The sequence below is a fragment of the Lacerta agilis genome, chromosome 6 (assembly GCF_009819535.1).
Source record: "Lacerta agilis isolate rLacAgi1 chromosome 6, rLacAgi1.pri, whole genome shotgun sequence".
Lineage (NCBI taxonomy): Eukaryota > Metazoa > Chordata > Lepidosauria > Squamata > Lacertidae > Lacerta > Lacerta agilis.
In genome coordinates, this window is record NC_046317.1 from 63,375,837 (window position 1) to 63,399,588 (window position 23,752).

Sequence of the window (23,752 nt, forward strand, 5' to 3'; positions counted from 1 at the left end):
CCACTGATTCTCAAGTGGGGACCACATAGTGTGCCCGATGGCCACAGATGCCTTTCGCCCAACTAATAGGTGCCTCTAGCCTGCCTTTCGTATACCAGAAATCTAGGCTGGTGCATTTAAAGCCGATTAAAGGTCTCTGTTGCTCTAGCACAACAAATCCACTTTAAAATCACACAGAGAGACTTTTGTGGTTTGAAAAGTGATGGGGAAATGAATGGAAAAGAACGAATAGCTGGAACACGTGTAGAAGAAGGGGTACGGGATGAGTGCTCCTGCAACTGCCTCGTAAACAGATCAGAAGGAATGCTGGATGAAGACTGGAGACAGTCGGACCACCACATAAGCTTTGTACAAGCAAATCAGGAAGAATGCTAAATAAACAGGTGATCCATCTGCAGGGGCACAATGCCTCTCCTGGGTGATTGGAGTCTGTTCCTCTTCGTCCATAATAAGTCCACGAATGAAGCAAGGGGATGTCTCTGCAATCGGATCAATGAAGGCAAAGAATCATTAAAGCCTCATCCCTGGTGCTGTTTAGGCAGGCAGTGCAAACATTCCTCCTCTGTGTGGCTTTCAAGGTTTCAACTCTGCTCCTTTTGTGTTCATGTTTACAGTTTTCATATCTGTTATTTGATGGCATTTTGTTCCCTTTGTGCCATCTGTTTTCAGTTGTTTATATAAAGTGGTATATAAATATAGTAGGAAAGAGACCGTGCTTGCACCACCTAAACCCAGACCCTGTTGTACCCAGGATGCAAGAAGAGGTTGAGGGTAGCTTTCCCATCAATGGTGTTACTGCAGCCCTGATGATTGGCTCCTTTTCACTTCTTTTCTCTGATTCTTTTCTCCCCTTTGTCCCTATTTCTACCTTTACATCTTAGGAACTACATCCCCAGTACTATGCCCTCAGAGACTGCTATCTAGAGAAAGCCAACATCCCAGGAGCCTCGCCACATGGTCCCCATAGGTAGCTTATGCAGTCTGGCTGCAACAATGAATGTCATACACAAAGCATGGGGAATCAAAGGTGAAAAGGGAAGACTCAGTCCTTTGTGTTGCATTCCGCATAACAAATCCTGTTAGTCCTTATGTATAATGCTGGAGGCATGAATCCATTTAAAAATCTATTTCATACTTTCCTTTATATGATCAAAAGAGCCAAAGGATAGACTTGATCCTATTTTTCAAGCAGCTTTCCCCACCAGCCCACAGGGGTCTCAATATTTTTGTTGAGGAATTAAAAACATACAGAGGAACCATGCTCATCCTGTGCTGAAATGCAATGAGTCCTAGATGCAGACAGCTCTCAGGAGCAGGTACACAGTCTGGGGGTGCTTCTAGATACAGCTTTGGTACTAGAAGACCAGGTAGTCATAGTGGCTAGGAGCTGTGCCTGGTACAACAGCTTTGAATGTTCCTGGAATAAGGGAGCTTGGTAGTTCAGACATTGCTGACTTCAAAACTGGATTGCTGCAACATACTTTATGTGGGGCTTCCCTTGCACTTGACCTGGAAACTGCAGTTAGTGCAGAATTTTAATTTTATTAAAGAAATCAGCAAATGATTTGCCTCAGCTCAGGATACAGGTTACAAGGTTCATTGGACACATCAATGGGATCTAGAATACCACTCTTGAAAGACCTACATTGGCTCCCAGTACATTTCCGGGCACAATTCAAAGTGTTGGTGCTGACCTTTAAAGCCCTAAACAGCCTGGTCCAGTATACCTGAAGGAGCATCTCATCGTTCTGCCCAGACACTGAGGTCCAGAGCCAAGGGCCTTCTGGCGGTTCCTTCGCTGTGAGAAGCCAAGGTTACAGGGAACCAGGTAGAAGGCCTTCTCGGTAGTGGCATCTGCCTTGTGGAACAAGGCCCTCCCACCAGATGTCAAAGAGAAAAACAACTACCAGACTTTTAGAAGACATCTGAAGGCAGCCCTGTTTAAGGAAGCTTTTAATGTTTGACAGACTATTGTATTTGAATATTTTGTTGGAAGCTGCCCAGAGTGGCTGGGGAAACCAGATGGGTGGGGTATAAATAAATAAATAAATTATTATTATTATTATTATTATTATTATTATATAGGCAAAATGTCCTAACACCACACACACACACACACACACACACACACACACAGCACTACTTTTAAAGAAGCAAGGTGGGGCCCATCATTTACAAGCAAACAAGACGGAACTTACAAGCATGCGCTCCTAGGGGGGAGGGTGCTGAGTCTGCTCACACCTGCACGGATAGTGGTGTGTCCTTAGGGGTCCAACTCTCCCTCTGACCTGTTTGGCTTCTCCAATTGACCAACCGGTTCCTTGGGTACCATGGGAAATTCATTCTCAGGAGGCAAGGTGGGGCCTGACTGAGCTAACTCCACCCCTAACTTTGGGCTCCTCCTCTGACAGATCCTGCCGTTCCTGCTCCATTCTGCTTGGCACCATGGTTCCCATGCCAGGATCAAGTTCAAGGTGTTACTATTGGCCCTTAACGGTTTGGGACCAGTTTATTGGCCCACCTGACCACTTCAACCAGCGCAACTAGCACCGTTACAGCTGCCACACAATACTCACCCCACACTTATGAATATTCTCTTTGGTAAGAGAGCTGCATTGCAAAATTTGGAGTAGCATGAATTCTGATTGATGGCTGCATTTCATTTTGTGAAAATTCTGAGTAGTGTGACTTTTGATTGATGGCTGCATTTCATTTTGTTTTGGGAAGTGCAAATGTGGTAGGTGAACTGAATTGAAATTTGTTCCCAATAACCCTATCCAGAACTATTGCTTTTGCCCACATGCAAACTGAAGCAATACTTTAATTGTATGACCACCAGCTCCCAGTGGCGGCACCTCTTTACCCTAACCGCCACCCAAGGGGCTTCTGAGAAACCATCTTGCCCTGAGGGAAGTGAAAAGAATCAGATTAAACTTGAACTCATTAAAACAAAGCAACAGGAGAAGAGGCAAAGGAAAATGGAAGAAAAAAAGAGCAAGCCAGCAAATAAGGAGAACAGGTGCAGTACATAGTATGTATAATCCCAGCCATCTGGGTAACAAAGCCAACCATTATAATACTGTTAGGGTTCACTCCAATCTCCAGGAGTGGTGCAAGATTCCAGGGGTCTTGGCACTTAATGGGTTTCCTTTGGAATTTAGGCAGAGCGGAGACTGTAGTGTATTTATGATACACGGTTAATTTACACATATTGACACCCTGTGTCTATTGTTGGAGATTCATTCCCCGTGTCTGCAGTCACCGGATTATTGTCTATCACATGACGGTGTATGCTTTCACTCTTCCCCCCCCCCCACTGGGAAGTGACGGAGACAGGATGTTTGTGTTACTGTGTTCCGTGAAGTGGGACTATTGTCCTTTGTTTTTTCTCTTTGCTGTTTGATGCTGGAGAGAGAGGGAGCCATGTTGCAGTGCTCCGTGTGTGTTTATATGTAAATAAAGTAGATTAGCCAAAATGCTGAGTTGCTGAGGTCTGTTACGCAAGCTGTGAAGACTCTGCAGATCCCTGAGTGTGTTAATGCTTTTAGGCATTAGTTGCTGTGATGTTTGGGGCCAGGCAGAAGAAAGCTTTTGAAGCTCCCGAATGATCAACCAGGAGGGAGAGAACATGCCAGTCGGGCATGTGTCTCTGCCAGGGTCCTACATGAGAGTAGGACGATCCTGTTAACCTGTGTCTATATGGTGTGAGAGAGAGTTCAGAGCATTCACAACTTGTTATTATCTTTGCTCCCTTCTTACGAGCAGCAGGCTTAGGTCTACAAACAGAGGAATCAGTCATGCTGCCTGTCCCTTTGTTACACCCTGCTCTAGCCAGGCGGCCAAGAGTTCTGTTGCCCCCAATTCTCCCCCACTTTTCAAATCTTTCGCAAAATGCCACAATTTTTCTTCAGTCTACATCATCCAAGCTGAAACCCTCAACCTTTTTTCCCCCTGCCCACTAGCACACACAGCTGGAGGAGGAGCCCCAACCCTCCTTGTCTCACACAGTCTTAGCCCTGTCATCTTCATGACTTCCCCAATGAGTTGATGACTGGCCATCATCAGCCTTTGTTCCCCTAGATGGCATATTTCCTGTTGATACCCTGATGCAGAAAAGGGATAGCCTGCATTTTCACATTATTGAATCAAACGGCTGTCAGCTCATCTAAATTATCAGTGCACTGATCAAACGCTAGCACCCAGGAATCTAGAGGAGGTCAGGGCACCCACAACATGGGGGAGTCAGGGTACCCACAAAATCCATAGCAATACCTTTCCTCCTCCCTCCCAATCCCCTTTCCTTGAGTGTTATGTTTTTTTAGATGGTCTTGTAATAGACTTTTGTTAGCTGCTCTGATAGCCTTTTTTATGTGAAGAGCAGGGTAAAAAATGTTTTAAATAAATAATAATATTTATAAATAAAATGTCTTGTATTTGGGTTTTTCAATCTTGGTGTTTGGGAGCCTGTTAATATGGAAGACCTTAATTCAGAGCTTTGTTTTCTCATGTTCAGTATTGCATTGACTCTTCAAGCAAGAGAGTTTCTGAAATTAATGATGCCTTGCCCTGCTCCGTGTGCTACTGTGTTGGCATTTACATGGGAAATTAGAGTAAGACTGTTGCAGATGACTGAGTGCCTTTTTCTGAGACAGAATTCAAGCCTCCCTGCTTTTGCTTGGCCTAAAATGGATGAGCCAATAAATATAACTAAATGCTCACTCTGGGAATGTGTTCTGTCTTCCTTGTCATCATTTATGGTTCGTCTCTGTAGGAAAAGATCATCTGCCTACCATGTTTTATCACATCACTGCCTACCCAAAAGCTGGGATTTTCAGGAAGCCAAATGGCACACCAGACTGTGTGATGGTAAGATGCAAATGAAAACAAAGAGAAAACAAACAAAGCTGCTTATTGGGCAGGTGGGTGGGGAGGTTAATGGTGGTGATTGTTTTAGTATGGCAAGATCTAGCACCAACTGGTATAGTCAACTCTACAAACCCTAGAGGCTGCTTTGCATGTCTGACAGAGTATGTATGCTGCTATTAGCATATTGGATTTAGATCCTGAGATGCTGGTGATGTGGAAGTCTTTGGAGCTAAAAGCAGAGCATTTGCTAACTCTAGGTGGAATCATATTCCACTCTGTCAACCTGCATAGTGGCACCAGATTCCAGGCTTCCCACAGTCATCTGGTTAGTCACTGTGACTGAGAACAGGATTCTGGACCAGATAGACCATTGGCTTGATCCAGCAGGATCATCTTATATTCCTATGTAATTCTTAGTACTTCCATCAGTTGTCTTGCCTGTGGTTCTGCCGGGTGGTGTATGATAACCCCATCCCACCCCCACTTTACTCTTAATGCCCTGTCTCCTTGGGGTAATCATGGCGTCTAGCCCAAACCTAGCTCCTGGATCCCAATCTGGTGATTTGAAGTTATATGGGTTGTTGCAGAAAGAGTTTCTGTTGTACCTAGAGGGCCTCAAGATCAAAGGAAAGGGACAGGCAGCTTCCCTTTCTGTGACTGAGCAGCTGTGTCCAGGACCGGTGCTGTGATGGCCTGGGAGTCAGACTCAGATGCTGAACCTGAGGGATCCCAGCCTGCCCAGGATTCCCCGCCTCCAGAACCAGCTGAGCCGGGGCCAGGGCTTGAGCCTGAAGGATCCCCACCTGTGTTGGATCCCCAGGTGCAGACATCAGCAGAGTCTGCTCTGGCTCCTGATGGGGGGGGGGGAGGACCCACTGCCTGCAGGTGCTCCACTCCCAGCCTCTTCAGAGGAAGCTGAGGCAGCCCCTGGGTCCAGTAACCCACCAGCCTCTCCTGAGCTGCAGAGGCTCAGGACAGAGAGGCGAAGAGAGCTAAGTGCTTACAGGAGGAGTGCTCGCCTCCAGGCCCGGAGGAGAGGTGAGTCTCCAGAGGATCAGGGCCGCCCTAAGCATAGGGCCAGATAAAAGCCAGCCAGACCCAGCCCAAGTTGCATGAGCAACTTAGTTGCAAACGTATGCTTTACCTGCAACCTCGTGCCTGCACCTGCCTTGGACCTTGTCCTGCTCCCTGCCTCGCTCCCGCCGGACTGACCTCCTTTGGACCCCTAGACCAAGGACTGGACTTGGACTTCGCTTCACGGACAAACCCCTGGGGCCAGCACAGGTGCTAGGGTTTCTTGCGCCCTAGGCAGACCACCTTCTGGCGCCGCCCGCCAAACCTGCTTTAGCGGGAGGTGAGTGGTGGTGTAGGGGGCAAGTAGCACCTCTCCGCTACAGCAGAGAAGCTGCTGCTAGCCCGTCCCGCCCAAGCCTGGCCAGCGCCCCCTCCATTTTGGCGCCCTAGGCAATTGCCTAGTTCGCCTTAATGGACGCGCCGGCCCTGGCTGTGTCAATTGCAAATATAATGCACTGCATCCCTAACCCTATCACATCCCTAACCATATGTGTTCCTTTTGATTCCAACCACAGCTTCAGCTTCTAAATCACATGCTACCCTGATTCAGATATTCCCACTGACATGTAACTTTAATCTGACATTTGAATTAGTATATGTACCCTCGAGGACAATCTTGGAAGCTACAGCTGATGCAGAGGATCTTCCCAGCCCACCTAAACAGAATACTTGGGAATACAGTACTGCCTTGGCTTCTTATTTGTCTCTGAACCTTTGTTCAAGGAAGTACTTGGGATCACCTTTAAAGCCTAAACAAAACAAGCCCTGTTCAGGGAAGTTTTTAACGACTGGTGTTTTAATGTATTTTTGATCTTTTGTTGGAAGCCGCCCAGAGTGGCTGGGGAAACCCAGCCAGATGGGTGGGGTAGAAATAAATTATTATTATTATTATTATTATTATTATTATTATTATTATTATTATTATTATTATTACTTCCCCATCTGCAGCCACACATGGCATAAAAATATTTTCCACTCTCAGAAAGGGTTTGCTTTCCTTTCTTCTTCATGTCTATAAATCAGTAGGTTTCACAGCTATTGCCTCTTTTATAGAATCCAGCAGCTGCTCCTCCCAGCAAAAAAAGCTTTCATGTGCAGTTGGAGCCTATAAATCATTACACAGAAGCAAACCCCAGTGCATTCAAATGGGCTTGCTCCCACGTAAGTGTGATTGGAGCTTGAGCCTTGGCTGAGGCTGCTCTTCCTGCTCCAACAATGATGGGCAGCCTGGCTTCATATCCCAGTTTTGCGACATTACCATAACAAAGCAAGAGTTAAAGAGCTGAGCTGAGCTGTTGTCTAGGATGAAGGAAACCGCTTCAGAGAGGAGTTTTGGGGTCTGGATGTACCATTGCTTCAGATAATTAAGTTACAAGGAAAGCCGTGATATGTTATCCGGTACAATGTTAGTAAATAATGAATAAAAAACAGCTGTCTGCAAATATTCAACAGGATGACAATACAAATGAAGAGGAAAGGCAGATGACTAGGGGTGTGTGTGTGTGCAATAAAAAAGCATTGTTTAGGGCAGAAATGGTGAACCTGTGGCTCTCCAGATGTGGTTGGGCAATGGACAGGGTGATGGGAGTTGCAGTCCAACAACATCTGGAGGGTCACAGTTTCCCTATTCTTGATCCAGTGTAATTGCCTGCATAGGGAAATGGCGGAAGCTAAATCACATATTATACCAGTCTGCATAACAACCTGGCAAAGAAATATATTAGTATATTAATATAATCTGTTCATTAATATAATCTGTTCATCACTATTAATATAATCTGGGCATTTGTAAGATACAGTGTTGGTGGTCTCTTAGAACAAGCTAGTGGGGTTTGTAGCTCTGTGATCATGAATTATAATTCCCATGATTCTTTGGGGGAAGCCCTGTGCACTGAATTGTGTGCTAAATGTGCTTTAACCACCCTTGCCTCCTTTTAGGGGTCTTCTGAAAACTGTATTGTTTAAATAGGCCTTCAAAATACAGACATCACTTTTTCACCAAGTGGGATATACTGATATTCTTCTACAGCTTCCCCCATTCTTCCCCACTCCTAGTCCCGAAGGTCCACTCATTTCCAACAAACTCTCCTGAAGAGCCAGCCTGATAAAACTTCTATGTATGGTACCTAGTACCTAAAAACTCCAGATGAGATGAGAAACTGATCTCAACATAACCTAGCTCAAACAAGTTTTAAAGGAGGTAAGATTTCTTTTTAATTAAATCCAAGAAGTTTGGGAATATGGTAAGGGTGCTGCCTGGAGGTTTAAGGGAAAATATGCTTTCAATTATGGATGATATTTTAATGAGTATGCACTTTCATAATGAGATACTTATGCTGGGGGCAGAGGAAAATGCCTCTCTCATATAGTTCCTCCACAGGTTCAATAAAACAGCACAGACATGTCAGTGCGCCCTCCTCACAGACACCTCCTCCTATTTATTGTGATAGTGCAGCCATGGAACCATGAACACTTAGAATGAGATTCTAGTATAAGAAGAGTGGGTACTCACCAGCAGGCTGGTCTCGGTGCCTGGATCACAGTTTGAATGGCCTGTAAATAAGCATAAGTTATACAGTAAATAAAAACAAAGTCAGCTTCAGCTCCCAAGCAAGCAGACAAAACCAGATATGTGCAATTAAAAAAAAAAGTTATTTGTGGAAACAAAACCAACCTAATCACTCCATTGAAGGCATGCTTTCCATAGAAGTAATAACCTTGGTTTTATAGTGTCATGTATGTTTTAAAATGGTGTTGCTTGTTGCATTCAGAAAAGGTCTTAGTTGGGGGGTGGGATGCCTATTTCTGTGATTGTGGTTAGATGAAGGAATGTGAGAGAGGGGTAAGCCAGATGTGGGGGACTCTACTATGCACTGTATTGGCCCTTCCTCAAAACAAGGGAGTTCCCCTGCCTGCCTGCCAGCCCTCAGCTGCTGCATGCCAGGTCAGTTTCTTGGTGTTTGGTTGGATGAGGAGGCCAACCTGGCTTGCATAATTAATATGTGGGTCGGGGAGCAGGGCGGTGCTGGCCTCTTCCAGTTATGCCCACTGCAGCAGAGAAGAAGGGAAGTTGCTATACTCTACAGAAATCCCTTCTTTCTCTGCAGGCTTCTTGCAGAGCGATGATGAAGAATCACACACACAAAAATTGCCTCCGGGTACCAATTTACCTTGCTATGTCCCTGGAAGAATGTGCCTGGTGTTGGGCCAGTGGAGCAGAGCAAATGTGGGGGGGGGGGAGCCCGTGTGTGTGTGTGTGTGTGTGAGAGAGAGAGAGAGAGAGGGGGGGGGGTTGAGGGGATCACCTGTTGCACCAAAATACTCTTTCTTAATTCAACCTCCCCCCCCCCAAGAATAATCTTTGCATTCTTTCCCTTTAACTCCATGCGCACACACATCAGTGGCTGATTTGTACTTGGTTGTTCAGAGCTTTTCTGATTGCTACCCCATGGCTTCATCTGAGCTACACGCTGATGGTTTTGCTCCCAACTTGATGAAACAACCACAATTTCTGCAGCGTTTTTATTGTGTGGAATCTAAGGGAAACGGCTGTAAGTATTGCAGTCAGTATCACAATGGGATTGCAGGCATACCAAGATGAGAGTGGGTGGTGGTCCAACCTCATGGCCATACCTCTTCCTTTAATGCCAAAGCAAAGGTATGTGGGGAAAGGTAAAGGTAAAGGACCCCTGGACGGTTAAGTCCAGTCAAAGGCGACAATGAAGGTGCCAGTGTGTGTGGAGAACTGTACCTACATTGTATTGTTGGTCAATATGGTTTTGGCACTGGCACTACTTCCCTGCCGTATATGGGATCAGGATGAATTATTTGGTTTGCAAGCATCAGGTGCATTAATGCATCTGAGGAATTGGATTGCAGTTCATGAAAGCTTAAGCTAAAACCAATCTGTTAGTCTTTCAGCTGACACATAAGTTGTTGTTCTTGTTGTTATTTTAGATCAGGGATGGGAAACTTGTGGCCCTGCAGATGTTGGATTATAACTCCCATCATTCCTGACCATTGGTCACTAACCAGCTGGGGCTGATGGGAGTTAGAGTACTACAACAACCATAGGGCCACATCTGGAGGTTCCCTGTTCTTGCTTTGGATGCAGATACTTCAAACAATCCCAAACATGCTGATCATGTTCCCTAGGGCCATAAGACCCATATTTTAAACACCATCTAGATGACAAACCTTCTGGTATCTAGAAAATACTAAAATGCCAATGCACAATAAGACAATTAATTTAGGGGGAAACTAGTCCTCTGATGAATCTGCTTCTATGTGTCAAACCTAATAATTAATAATAATTTTATTATTTATATCCCAACCAACTGGCTGACTTTCCCCAGCCACTCTGGGCTGCTCACAGCACATTTACAAATCTTAACATTTAGACTTTCAAATAAACCCCACATATATTGATGCCATCAAGTATGTGTGTTTAGAATACTGCTTTGGCGTGGAGACTCTAACAGGCCTGCTGCAAAGCTTCAGTAATTGGACTCCACTAGTTTGATGTCCAGCTAGATATCTGCGACAGCTACACAAAATAACTACACCTGCTGCACACTCCATCAATATAAGTCCCAATGGGCTCTACCTTGGCTGGAAAGTATGAGGTCAAATCTCCAGGGTGCGCAAATTGGCACACTGAATTTAGCAGAACTGCGCAGAACTATTGTAGTGTGCGTGAAAGAAAGAAAGGCTGAAAAGATTTGGATGAAAATGCACAACAGATTAAGATTTGGGGTGTTTTTTGGGGGGTAAAGGAAGAAGCAAAGCTGCTAACTCATGATTGTTTCCAGGTCAATCAAAGGCAACCTGATTCTTCAACTGCAGGAAGCAATCTGGGTCAGATATAGAAAGAAATGAGGTAATGCAGTAAGGAAGGGGGGGAGAGAGATGTGCTGCTCAGGAGCTTTTGAATAGCTGGACCCAAGTTAATACAGGAACCCTGGAAGCATCAAGAGAATATCTTTGTTAATGAGCTAACTGAATTGGAAGTGACACAAAAATTGAGTAACATGGAGACCATTTTTCTACATATTTGTTCCTTGCCTTTTCTCTAAGGAGCCTGTGGTGGCTTATACAGAGTTCTCTTACTGTATCCTCACTAGTTTAGTCTGAAATATACTGCCTTTCCCATGGTCACCCAGTAAGCTTAGTTCCTTAGCAGGAATTCAAACCTGGGTGCCCTAGGATCATAAACCGGAGCTTAAAAAATGGCTGCAATCTTAAGCACATTGACTTGAAAGTCAACTAAATCAAAATCAATGGGAATGTTCAGGTGGGACAAAGCTGATTTCCCCCATCCCCTCAAAATGTGCTTGCCCCGTCAATGCCCACCCATGCCCCAATTTTTGCGTCCAGTGCTGCCACCACTTCCCACCATGAGCTGCAATGTGACCTCGGGCTGGTCAACAGCTGCCTTGGTTTCAGAAATATGCTTGATCAGCATGGCAGCCTCCAATGTACCCAGTCTGCCAAACAACAGCACGCTCAGCATATTCTTGGTATTTGTGTGTGCTCTGACAATTTCCTTGGTCTGCTAGTAAGTGCGCTACTTTATTTATTATTAATTTCAATGCATAACCCCCCCATCCACCTCAGTTCCTTCCAATCCATCACCTGAATATCTTAAGAAGTAGCATAAACATGACTGCAGCCGCTCAGTCAGTCCTCTGGAGATATAAAGAAGCATTGTTAAAGCACAGAAACTGCCTCAGCCTATCCTCCGTCCTGTGGGAACAAACATGCTATACATTGCCAAGCCTTTGCTAAACAGGGCAGCAAACTTTTAACTGCTTAATGAGCGCAATTAAATTAAATGCTATGCACATTTATGTGGTGATAGACCAGACTGAAGTCAGTGGGACTTATTTATTTATTGCATTTCTATTCCACCCTTTTCAACAAGCATCTCAAGGAGGCATACATGATTCCACCCCTCCTCGCTGGATCTCCACAACAACCCTGTGAGGCAGGTTAGGCCGAGAGGCTCAAGTGAGCTTCATGACTGAGCAGGGATTTGAATCCTGGTCTCCCATAACCATTACACCACACTGGTTCTTTTGAGTATATGTGTGGAGAGCCAGGCTGCAAAGCAGGGGGAGATAACCAGTGACCATCCATCTGTTGTTAGGATGCAACTACCACCAAACCCAGCCAGGATGGTCAGGGGTGGTGGAAATTGTTGTCCAACAACATCTGGAGTGCCACACCAAAATTTGTCCCATGATTCTTTGGATTGACAGGATTTTTGCTCTTGAGGACTATTGAAGGAGGTGTAGCTTCCCAGAAGGTTGTGCCTAGTTACCTCATGGCTCCAACCTTCAATTTCTTTGCAAGGCAAGACTGAGCAAAGACGTCTTCATTATCTCTCTTTCACATTCATGTGCTGCTCTGTGCACATTGGCCGTCCTCATATGCAAGGAAGAACACAGGAACTGCTTACCAGGAAGTGGCAGAATTATGATGTGGCGTGGGCTTTCCCACACATACAATGTTCCTGTAGCCATGTAACCTGGGCAAACCAACATGAGATTCTCCTTGTTTGTCAGGTTTGGGATCCTTGCAGATTCTGTGCATACCTGCCACACAGCTTGGCACAATGGTGCGCAGTGAAGGTGCATGTCTGAGATCCAGACAATTCCCTATGCTGAAATGACCTCAGAGGACAAATTCAAAGAGGACTCAGCATGAGAAGAATCAGAGGCTGTGCAGCCCAAGAGGTCATCACGTCCTTTGATAAGTGGGTTCCTCGTGGCTTCTCTTGGTCTTTTTGACTTGCCTCTCTTTATTCCTTCTTCACTCACTCTTTACAGCGGACGCTAAAACTACTCTGAATAATTGAAGTGTTTCAGACCACTGGAGGTAATTTATGTGCTAATCACAGGGAGAAGATGGATCACCACAGCGGCTGCTGGAGGTTTAGGGAAGCAATTGAGGTAAGGAGTTTGTGCCTCTGCCTCTTCATCTTCATCGAATGGCCTCCCAGTTCCACCGTAAGCCCAGATCGGCGGCAGCGGCAGCCTACACCTTGCCGTTAGGCGGATGGTTAATGGGCTTGGCAGAATCAGAGCTAAAGCTCCCTGGGATCCAGGGATGAAAATGCAATTGAGGTATCATTAAGTCACATCCGGCTATGGAACCTCTTGCTGGCAAGGGTTTTGTGTTAGCTAAAGTTACCTCCAGCTCAGAGAGAACGCTCAGCTTCTCTGCCTTTTTGTCTGTCGAGTGGAGTCACATGGCTTTTGTCAGAATCTTATAAAAATTTGTATAAACCAGTCATTCGGCACTTTTGGATATCAAGCAAAGGAAGGGAGAAGTGAAGCCAATTAAAATAACTATATCAGATGGCAATTGGGGGAATAGCAAGTGTAGTTACTGCCAGGGCCAATGAGGAAAGGCCAATGAGAGGGAGGGTGGAGATGCACTAGATATGCCCCACCTTCTCAAGTGGATATCAGTTGCTTACCATACCATTTCCCACATGTTGGAGAACAAATGTCTCCAGCAGGGAACCTGCTGCAATGCACCATAAGGTCCAAAATCATGCAGGGGAACCTACATTGATGTTATGTTTTTATTTTTAAAAAATGTATTCTCTTCTTTTTGAGGAACTTCCTCCACAAAGCAGCTTGCAATCCCCAATTTTTTATTTTTATTTTTTTAAAAAAACTCCATCTGGCAATAAGATATAAAAGCATGGAATGCAGTCCAGCTAAAGAATAAACCAGCATAAAAGTGAAGAACAGATGCAGGATGTAATACAGAATACAGATCACAAAACAGCTTAAAAAAAATAAAAACCAACAATAATTAAAAACTGTGGAAAAAGGATTTTCAAATGTACATCACAAACCCTACAGCATTGGGGCTTGCTTCAGCTTTAAAGGGAGAGAATTCCAGAGAACTGGTCCCACAATGCAAAGAGGACATGCTTGAGTCACACATATATGACTACAGTAGCAGGCTCTGTTTTGCAAACATTTGCTCTCCAGTGCATGCACGCATCTATCTACCGCAATTCACCGAATAATCGCCACCACCACTTAATAATCACACTCTGTTTTGTCACTCAAAAAATTGGACAATTAGCTTTCATTGCATAATCGTTGCATGGCGACTTCTGAGATTCCTCCAGGCCTTGGGCCCCTTCCTTTCCTCCCCCAGCCACCTTTTAAAACAGATAAAAATCCAAGACCCCTTGCACCTCTCAGTCTCAGCCACAAGTTCCCAGGCTGCCTTGGGTGCTTCCTGGTGCCACATGGGGGTCCAGTGCAGCTGCCTCTCCTACAGGTGAGCTGGGAGTCGGCATGGGGGGGGGTCTCCTGGTGGCTCCTGAGGCAGTGAGAGCTGGAGTCTGGGCCCTCACTGGCTTGCCAGCCGTGAGCAGAGGTACCGTAGCTGGAGGAGGCAAGGTGAGGTGAAGTGGCTGCTGTTGCTGCTGCCATCGCCTTGGGCTTGTGCCCCAGGACATCTCAGCCAAGAAGGGGAAGCAGTGGGCAAGTGACCACCTTTGCTGCTGGTCCAAGACCCTTTCCTCTGCCTCCACCCCTGTAATTCACTGCATAATGGTCACACCCTCCTTTTGTTAAAATGGCATAAAATCTGCAACCACTATGTGGTGAATTATGGTATCTATCTATTATCTGTCATCATCATCATCATCAATCTATCTATTATATTTATGTCCCACCTTTTCTCCAAGAAGCTCAGTGCTGTGTACATGGTTCCCTCCCTCCTAATTTAAACCCCACAACAACCCTGTGAGGTAGATTAGGCTGAGAGGCAGTGACTGGTCCAACATCACCAACTAAGCTTCATGGCTGAGTGGGGATTTGAAACCTGGTCTCCCACGTCCACGTACAATACTCTAACCACTGCACCACGGTGGACCAGCAGTGCCTCCTATTGGCTATGGTCTACACTGTGCTGCCATATGCCCTCTCCAGCCGGCCTGTCACAGTACATCTGTTTTCTTGACAAACGTATTCTGGTATCTCCCATAAAAGCATGGATGTGGAACCTATGGCCCTCCAGACATTGTCTGACTCTGACTCCATCAGCCCCAGCCTGCATGGCTAATAATCAGGGATGATGGGAGTTTTACTTCAGCAATATTTGAATCGGGGAGCCACGGGTTCCTTATCTCTGAGTTAAAGGACAGCAGCCAGGTTGGAAAAGGCTTCCACCCAAGACCTGGGAGAACAACTGATCAGTAAGACAGCAGTGAGCTAGAATCATACACCATATACTGGCCTCACTTAGTATACAGCAGCTTCAAAAGTCAGCCAAAAATACCGAGACAGGTAAACAGAAAGCATACAGACTTTGAAAAGTCTTTTGACAATGGTAACAAAAGGTTTTTTTTTCTCACACACATAATAAGCGCACTGCCAGCACAGTCAGACCCATAGCTGCCTTTCTCTGGTGCAAAAAGGATTTCCTGAAATAATGGCAAAATGATTTTTTACTGGGTTTTTTATCGGCACATCAATAAAAGAGAATGACGTGAAAGTGATGCACAGATTGGGATGCCATTCAAGTGACCGTTCTCATCTCACCATTTATTTACTTACGGTACACTTCTGGATACCCCAGCACCCCACTTGGGGGCAGCAGGCTAGGTTCGAGGATACAGAGCGGGCCATTTTGCAGTCACAGCCCTGCCCTCCAACAGAGAAGAATGCCTGGGGGTTCAGAAGGAACACCTGGGGGTTAGCATCACTTCCCCACCCAAGCCTTCCTCCTGAGGTGGTTGCCTCACTCTGCCTAATAACAGAGCCGGTCTTATCACTTGTGTCCCACTAAGCATCTTCCAAAGATGGTAGAATGAAGAGATGTTGCGTGTGGTTGGGCAGGCAAATTCATGCGGGAGGAGGGAGTCCATGTTGCCAGACTGAAAACTGGCACCTAGCCCAAGGATAGCCAGTGGGATTTGAAAGCAGAATTGCATACCTTCTTTAGGTACCCAGAACCCAAGCCATGTATGGTGAAGATAATCACCAGCATTTTGAATGGGACTCCGAATGGTCTGGTGAAACATGTCCCCCCAAAGCATCTCCAGTTATTACCCTAGCAGCTGTGTTAGTATACTCACTGCAGCCTTCAAACACTGCCTCTCATACAACACACTGCAGTATTCTTGTACAGCGCAGTGCAGTATTTGAGGTTTCCAGTGCATGGATAACCATTGACCAACTTATCTCTGTCCAGGAGGAATCTCAGTTGGTGCACCAGCCTCAGTCCATTAGGATCCCTTAGGGCGGGGGTCAGCAACCTGCGGCTCCGGAGCCGCATGCGGCTCTTTTACACGGCTGTCGCGGCTCCGGGGCGGATACGCCCGCCCACTTCTCCAGCTGGCAGCGACCGCCCTCCAGCTGGCCGGCGGCCCGCCCTCCGGAGGCTGAGGGCGCTGCTCAGGGGCGTACCCAGGATCACCTGGCCTTGAACAGCAGGGCAGCGGGGCTCGGAGGCGGTGGGGACGCAGTAGAGGTGGCGCAGCTCAGCTAAGGGCTCTGGCGGGGAGCGCGCCTGAGGTGTGCACGCTCCTTCGGGAAGAGATGGAGCTGGGCGAGCGGGAGGGGGAACTTTGAAGACCCCGCCTCCGCCTCCGAAGCAGGCGCCCATGGGAGAGGCCGCCCCCCGAGCCTGCCTGGCGGGACCAACCCTGCCCAGCTCCGGGAGTCTTCCTAGCGTGGGAGGCGGCCTTGGGGCGGACAGGGGAGCTCCGGGGTCGGCGGGTATGTGGGACCCCGCGGCATCCAGAGGCAGCTGGGAGGCGGGACGGGATGGGGGCAGGAAGGGGGCCTTCAGACGCGTCCCCGCACGGGCACTGGAGGCCAGGACTCCTCGGCTGGGTCGTGGGACCGCGGGGGAGGGCTGGCCGTGGTTCCTCTCGGAAGGCTGCTGGCTGCTGCGTCGAGGCGAGGACGAGGTAGGCAGCTGTGGCTGGGCCAGGGGCGGCGGGTGGCGGGCGAGGAGGGAAGCCCTCTTTTTAAAAATGGTCGAGGAAGCGGCGCCTGTTTCCCTGCCGCTGCCTCCTTCGCTCCTGGTTCCGCTCTCAGCCTCAGACCGCGCTCTCGCGGGCGCGCGTCTCTCTCCGCCCCGGAGCAAGGCCGGGACGTTTTGCAGTTTTTCCTCTGTCCTGAGTGTGTGTTAGAGGAGCCTTGACAAAGCACCTGTTGGCGTGGAAGAGAGGAGTCCTAACTTGGATCTGTGTTCATGTGCAAAATCTATCGCCATTGTCATTAAGGGGGCAGGGAACTCCCCTAGAAAGGTTTGAACACTACGAACTACTACAGCCACCTGTAAGCAAGTCAGCACAAACATCACAGGCTTCTCTGGTGCAATTCTGTGCTTTATTTAGCAAGAGAGGAGGTTGGAAGAGGTGAACATAGCCTCTGGTCTGGAATATTAAGGGTAAAAGACACTAAGATTATTGTAAAAGCCAGCAGTCTTCAATTAGACATGGGACAAACATTTAACACAAGTGTGCAGTTGAGGACTCATTTTTTAAAAACAACAACAACAACAACAACAAATCAAATATTTGTATGCTGTTGCAACCCACCTTGGATCAGGCTGTGACCTGGTAGTGGTCCCCAGGGTGGATAAAAATGAATGATTTTTTTTTTTAAAAAATGGATTTTTAAAATTTAAATCGGATTTTATTTTATTTAAATCGGATTTTTAAAAATTTAAATCGGATTTTTAAAAAATAAAATGCAGTGTTATATTTGTTTTAAATGTCGCAATGGTTTTGCGGCTCCCAGTTCTTTTTTCCCCTTCGGAAACGGGTCCAAGTGGCTCTTTTGGTCATAAAGGTTGCAGACCCCTGCCTTAGGGTGAGTGCAATGCTGTTAGGGGAGACTGAACACAAATCATTCACCAATAGTACTTCCATTTTGTCAGGACCAAGCCTCAGTTTATTGGCCCTTTTATCCAGTCCATTTCTTATTCCAAACACTGATCTAGCACTTCCACCATCTCCCTGAAACAGTTGTAAAAGAGAGCTAGGACTGTGTGTTGTCAGCATGTTGATGACACCCTTTTCCAAAATCCCAGATGACTTCAGCCATTTAATGTAGATGTTTAAAAGCATGACGGACAACATGGATAAATAATGAGGGAATCAGCACCAGCTCTTGGATTTGGTATTCTAGACAGGAACAGAGGCTCAGAAACACTGTAATGCATTATGTTCATTGCTTGAACCTTTAAAATGTAGACAGCTTGACTTTTAGGACCTGAAACCAAGGTGAAATCCACACCATACATTTAAACACATGGCTTCCCCCAAAAGAATCCTGGGAACTGTAGTTTTTAAGGATGCTGGGATTTATAGCTCTGTGAGGGGTAAACCACACTTGCCAAGAAGCTGTGTACTTTAAATGTATGGTGTGGATGTGACCCAAGCTTGATGCCAAAGCATCCAACGCTGAGCTAAGTTGGGGCCAAAGATGAATGGGGCTATTTGCTCGAGCGTAAATGAAATGCTGTGGTTTAAGATGCAACGCAGGCTGCTTGAATCATCCAGAGCTTCTGGTGCTTGCATAGCTGCTGTGTGTTTGTTTGATGATACAGTCAGTCATTAATGACTTACTTTGTGTGCCCAAATTGTGAGCTTGTAACTTGTCTTTGGATGTTTACCCATCCACTGAGAATTTTCATGTCCTGTCAGAAAAAGGATTTATTTTGTTACATTTAGCCACTCAAGATTTGTCGCTCTTGACCATTCTCCTTAAACTGGAATTATCAGGAGCAAATGTTGGAATGAAAAAAGCAAACTGTGAAAATAAAAAGAGAAAAGAAGAATCCCATCATTCTTCTTCCACTCTGTTTTTTCTTTTCCTTTCCCTTGTTTTCTGCCACTTATTCTTCGCCATATCTCTCCCTGGGTGCTGGCCACTGAAGACAGATAGTCCTGACACTAAGTGAACAAACTGGTCCACTGGGATTGCTGCTATTGCTGAACTGGCACATTTCCTTCCTACCTCTGTTGGCTGCTTAAAGAGAGCATCTTTTCTGGGAATGTCCCCACAGAAGATGGCTGTGCAGCATTACAGTGGTAAACAAGGAGCCACGGATGTCTTTCCCAGTGACAGGGTCAGATTCAGCTTCAGGGCATTCACATTCCTCATTCTGCTTATTGTGTATTGTTCACAACCTATTCTTTATTTTTAACGTGCTTAAAATATTCTAGAAACTGCACCAAAAAACCCAAAACAAACACGTCCACATCCACAATCTCTAGTAGACAGGATATATAAGAAGATTGGACCAAGCAAGAAAAAGAGTGGTCGCCAACATGGTGCCCACTGGTCTCCAGGCACCTTCTGCTTGCCGAAATAATACTTCAAAGGAGCATCCTAGTGTAGCTGATGGAATCAGTAGCAGTGTATGCTTGGTTGTGTTGCGTGTGTGGTACCCCTGTTCAATTTCTCCAGTTTGTCAATGTGTCCAGAGGCCCAGAAAGGGCAATGCTAGCTGGATGAGAAACTAAAAGAAGCAAAGACAGAATTGAAATCAAGAGTGTTGAATTTCTAACCTCTGACTATTAAAGGAATCTAATAAGTCAAGTAGAGCAGAGCCAGTGTAGTGTAGTGGCTTGAGTGTAGGACTAGGATCCGGGAGACCAGTGTTCAAATCCCCACTTGACGATGAAGCCAACTGGGCGACCTTGAGCCAATCACTGCCTCTTAGCCTAACCTGCTTCACAGAATTGTGATGGGGATTCAGTTAGGAAAGGGAGCAATGCACACCACCTTGTGATTCTCATTGAAAAAGATGGGATGTGAATGCAATATAAATATAATATAATATAATATAATATAATTAATATAGGAAGTGCACGGGGAACAAAACTCCACAAAGGGTGGCAGTCAACTGTGTTTTACTCAGAGCAAACCCACTGAAATTAATGACTAAGTGAGGCTAACATCAATAGAGTAAATCTTAGCTGAATACCAGCCCTCGTGCCAGAGAATTTCAGTGCAAGCCATTCTTCTTGAATTAGAGCACCTATTTGAGAAAGCAATCTTAACTGCAATTAAGCAAACAAGCTCCAGTGACAGGACATCTACCCTTGTTCTTGGTCAGTTGCTTTGACCCCAGGGATAGGGACCTCACCCCATCACTTCACTAACCTGATAGCTTCCAGATGTTTAAGACTGTACCTCCCAACCTGAAGTTGCCCTTCACCACACACCACCAACTTTTAGTGGTCAGTAAGAGAAAGACGCGGGTGGCGCTGTGGGTTAAACCACAGAGCCTAGGGCTTGCTGATCAGAAGGTCGGCGGTTCAAATCTCTGCGATGGGGTGAGCTCCCATTGCTTGGTCCCAGCTCCTGCCCACCTAGCAGTTCAAAAGCACATCAAAAGTGCAAGTAGATAAACAGGTACCGCTCCGGCGGGAAGGTAAATGGCGTTTCCGTGCGCTGCTCTGGTTCGCCAGAAGCGGCTTTGTCATGCTGGCCACATGACCCAGAAGCTGTACGCCGGCTCCCTCAGCCAGTAACGCGAGATGAGCGCCGCAACCCCAGAGTCAGACACGACTGGACCCAATGGTCAGGGGTCTTTAAGAGAAAGACAGGTATGTGCTTCCCGCTTTGCAGGTTGCAACATACTGTTTCAGCTGCCAGGAAACCATCCTTCGTTAAGCTGATTGCTTTCTAATAGTCAGGTATAAAAGTTGATATTTCCTCGGTGGGCAGTAAGTGACTTGACAAAAGAATGTTAATTGTTCTTGATGACTGGAGATATTTTCCCCAACAGCCTTTAAATTCTAGCTTCAGGATATGAAAGTTGCATGGAGAAATAGTTAGCTGCAAGTTTTGAACAGGCTGAGAAAAAAAGCCCTTTCAGATGGTCTAATGAGCACCTATGTAGTGATAGACTTCTCTCTCTCTCTCTCTCTCTCTCTCTCTCTCTCTCTCTCTCTCTCTCTCTCACACACACACACACACACACACACGTTTATTACAGTATCTGCAGGATGCCCTTACATATTGTGAAGTAGATATGATGTGGGATTAGTTCACATCTAATTTGGCCCTTTGACTTCTTTACCTTGGGATGCATATCCTTTCTGACCTGATGTCGGTTTGAATCCAAGATGGATGCCTTAGATTCAAAATGGCTTCACCATTGCTATGCATTGCAGTTGCATTTCTATATCTCCATTAGTCAAAAGTTCCTACCACTCAGTAGTCCTGGTTTAACGTCCTCCTAAAATCATTTTGTGTGTGTGTGTGTGTGCATGCATTACACATTTGATATACTGTTCCCCTCACTTCCTTTGTCAGTAACATAACTTCTTAAACAAATATATAGATCAGACTATACTATGGATAACTTCTAACATTCTATAATTGCAACACTAAATCAAAGAGAATATGTTTCGGCACTTTAATTTTAAGCCATATGCATTATTAAGATCCTTCATAGGGCTATCTGGAATACAGGACTGGGCATTAATCACTAGCCACATTATTAATGTGACTGCTGTTATAGTACAAGAAAGGCTCGTTCTCCCTGATGGGTACATTTTCCACATACAGAGAAATTTTGACACAGGAGGGGATTTTCAAACAAGCAATTCCTCACATGCAATCTGAGATCACACAGTTGAGTGGAGGAGTGTGCCGTAGCAGCAGCAGCTGAAAAACGGAATTCAGTGGTGCCTACAATATGAGTAATAATATTAGCCGTAGTAGTAGTAGTAGTAGTAGTAGCCTGCCCTTCACTCAATGATCCTAGAATGGATTACAAAAATATCACAATTAAAACAAAACACTACCGTTAAAATAGGAAAATCATAACCACAAAACCATGCAATAAAATTTGTAATAGAACGTAAGTTTTGGAAGACTGTTTTTCATGAGTTCCAATTCATTATGGGGCAGCTGATGACATCAGATCTGCCCATGGCACTGTTGCCAATTTTCAAAGAGTTTGTTGGTTTCTCTCTTTTGTTTTTTCTCTTTTGTTGCAGCCTGTGTGGTGGTAGCCTGAAACTGGAAAATGAGTAACAGCTAGTTTGATGGGAGAGTGGTACTCTGAGATTCAGTTGCCAGGAGCCTGGGACTGGTGCAAAGTTGCCCTGTCAATGGGGTTGTGGCTGTGGATTGAAGGGGTATAGGACACGGCATACGCATGCTTCCCCCTGTGCCACCCATGTCCTGCCTGTTACTCTGCTCCCATTTCAGCTGTTCTGCCCATGCATCATTGTCAGCGGAATAGCTCTGCTGGCGGAGTGTTCAGCTGCTGTAAAAGGGCCGTGTTTCTTGTGTGCTTTCCCCCAACAGTAGTGCATTTTGCATTCTGTTGGCATAGTGGGACTTCTGTCACATCCAGTACAACCCCTCAGCTGACATAGCTTCAGTATAGAATGGCATCTTAAAATACTCTCTTAAAATACAAAGAGAGATGAAGATCTATGGCCCAGAGGTATGTGACTGGGAATGTTTGAACTTCTTTCCTTGCTCCTGATCTATGAGGTTGGTATGCCCTCAGTCCACTTGTATGGCTTGGAGATGTGGCCAGTCTACAAATACTCCCTCTGGATATGGGAGACACAGCACAGTCTTCATCAGAAACAATGGTTTTCCCTTAAAATGATTCCAACCTTATCCATGCCACAGAGATGGCAACAAGAACAAAAAACTAGAATATGAATATTTTCGTACTCATTATGCACTCCCTTTCAGAAACAAGCCTAGGGAGATCATTTCAGCATTTATAGTTTGCAAAATTGAATTCAACCTGCAAAATTGTGTCCGGTCCATAATTACACACACACACACACACACACACACACACACACGTACACACGTACACCAGTTCACGGATCCGTCTTGTTTAGTTAGGGCGCAGCTAACAATCTAAGGGCAGTGACTGTCCCTGAATATCTGAAAACATCTACGCCAAAGCCCGTGTACTTTTGTTAAACTTATCTGTGGCTTTCCAGCTGCCACTGAGAAAACAAATGATTCCCAGAGCAGCTATGAATTAGCTGTGCTCTTCACCTCCATGTGCTTTATGAAGCTCACAGAGGCTGCTTGAATTACCACCACACTTAGAACCTTTATTGTCCTGAATCTAATATAAAGACATGGCAACATAACAAGAGGTAAATGAAATAAATCTGAGGGGAACGTCAGAAATCTGTGGTGTTGTAATGGCAGCTCTACTACTGGGGGCAGTTACAAATAAATGACCTGTTGCTCATGTAATCTTACAGCATGCTCTGCTTTCACCCCAGGGAACTGGAAATTCCCAACCTCTCACTCTCTTTCACAGGGATGGGGATGTGCAGCCGCCCCAGAGATTGCTGGACTTCAGTCCCCATAACCCTTACCAGTGGCCATGCTGGCTGGAACTGGTGGGAGTTGGGATTCAGCAGAGTGGCAGCAGGATCTCTGCTTTGTAGCATGTTACAGCATTGCACAAGTGCTGCCAGCCAATATAAACAAATTCAGGTGCATTTGCGTATCGAGGACCTCAATCCACCCCCCATTGACTTGACACAGGAGACAGAATTTTGGTTTGGGTTTTTGGCAAATAATTTAGGGCCACAACTTTATTTAAATACAAATTCGGTGAGTGGTTGCGTAGGCATTGGTTCAGACTACTGTCACACCGGGACAGAGGCTGGCCTAGAACCAGCGATTGGGAGAATGCGACTGAGGAGAGTTAAGGACTGGGGGGAAGCAACGCGTCCCTCTTCCTCAATGGTCCCGGGGACTCGGCTTATGGCCCTAACCCCTACCGGGGCATCGGACAAAGCATAAGAGTCGCC

The 23,752-nt window shown here is 45.9% G+C and overlaps 1 protein-coding gene across 1 annotated transcript in view; it reads right to left on the bottom strand.

Annotated features, from left to right (window-relative positions):
* The window catches only part of SYT2 (synaptotagmin 2), a 140,746-nt gene that overhangs the window by 75,785 nt on the left and 41,209 nt on the right, over positions 1 to 23,752 (bottom strand). The window contains exon 2 of the mRNA XM_033153087.1: positions 8,453 to 8,493. The gene's annotated coding sequence lies outside the window, so the exon portion shown is untranslated. The remainder of the gene's footprint in view (positions 1 to 8,452; positions 8,494 to 23,752) is intronic.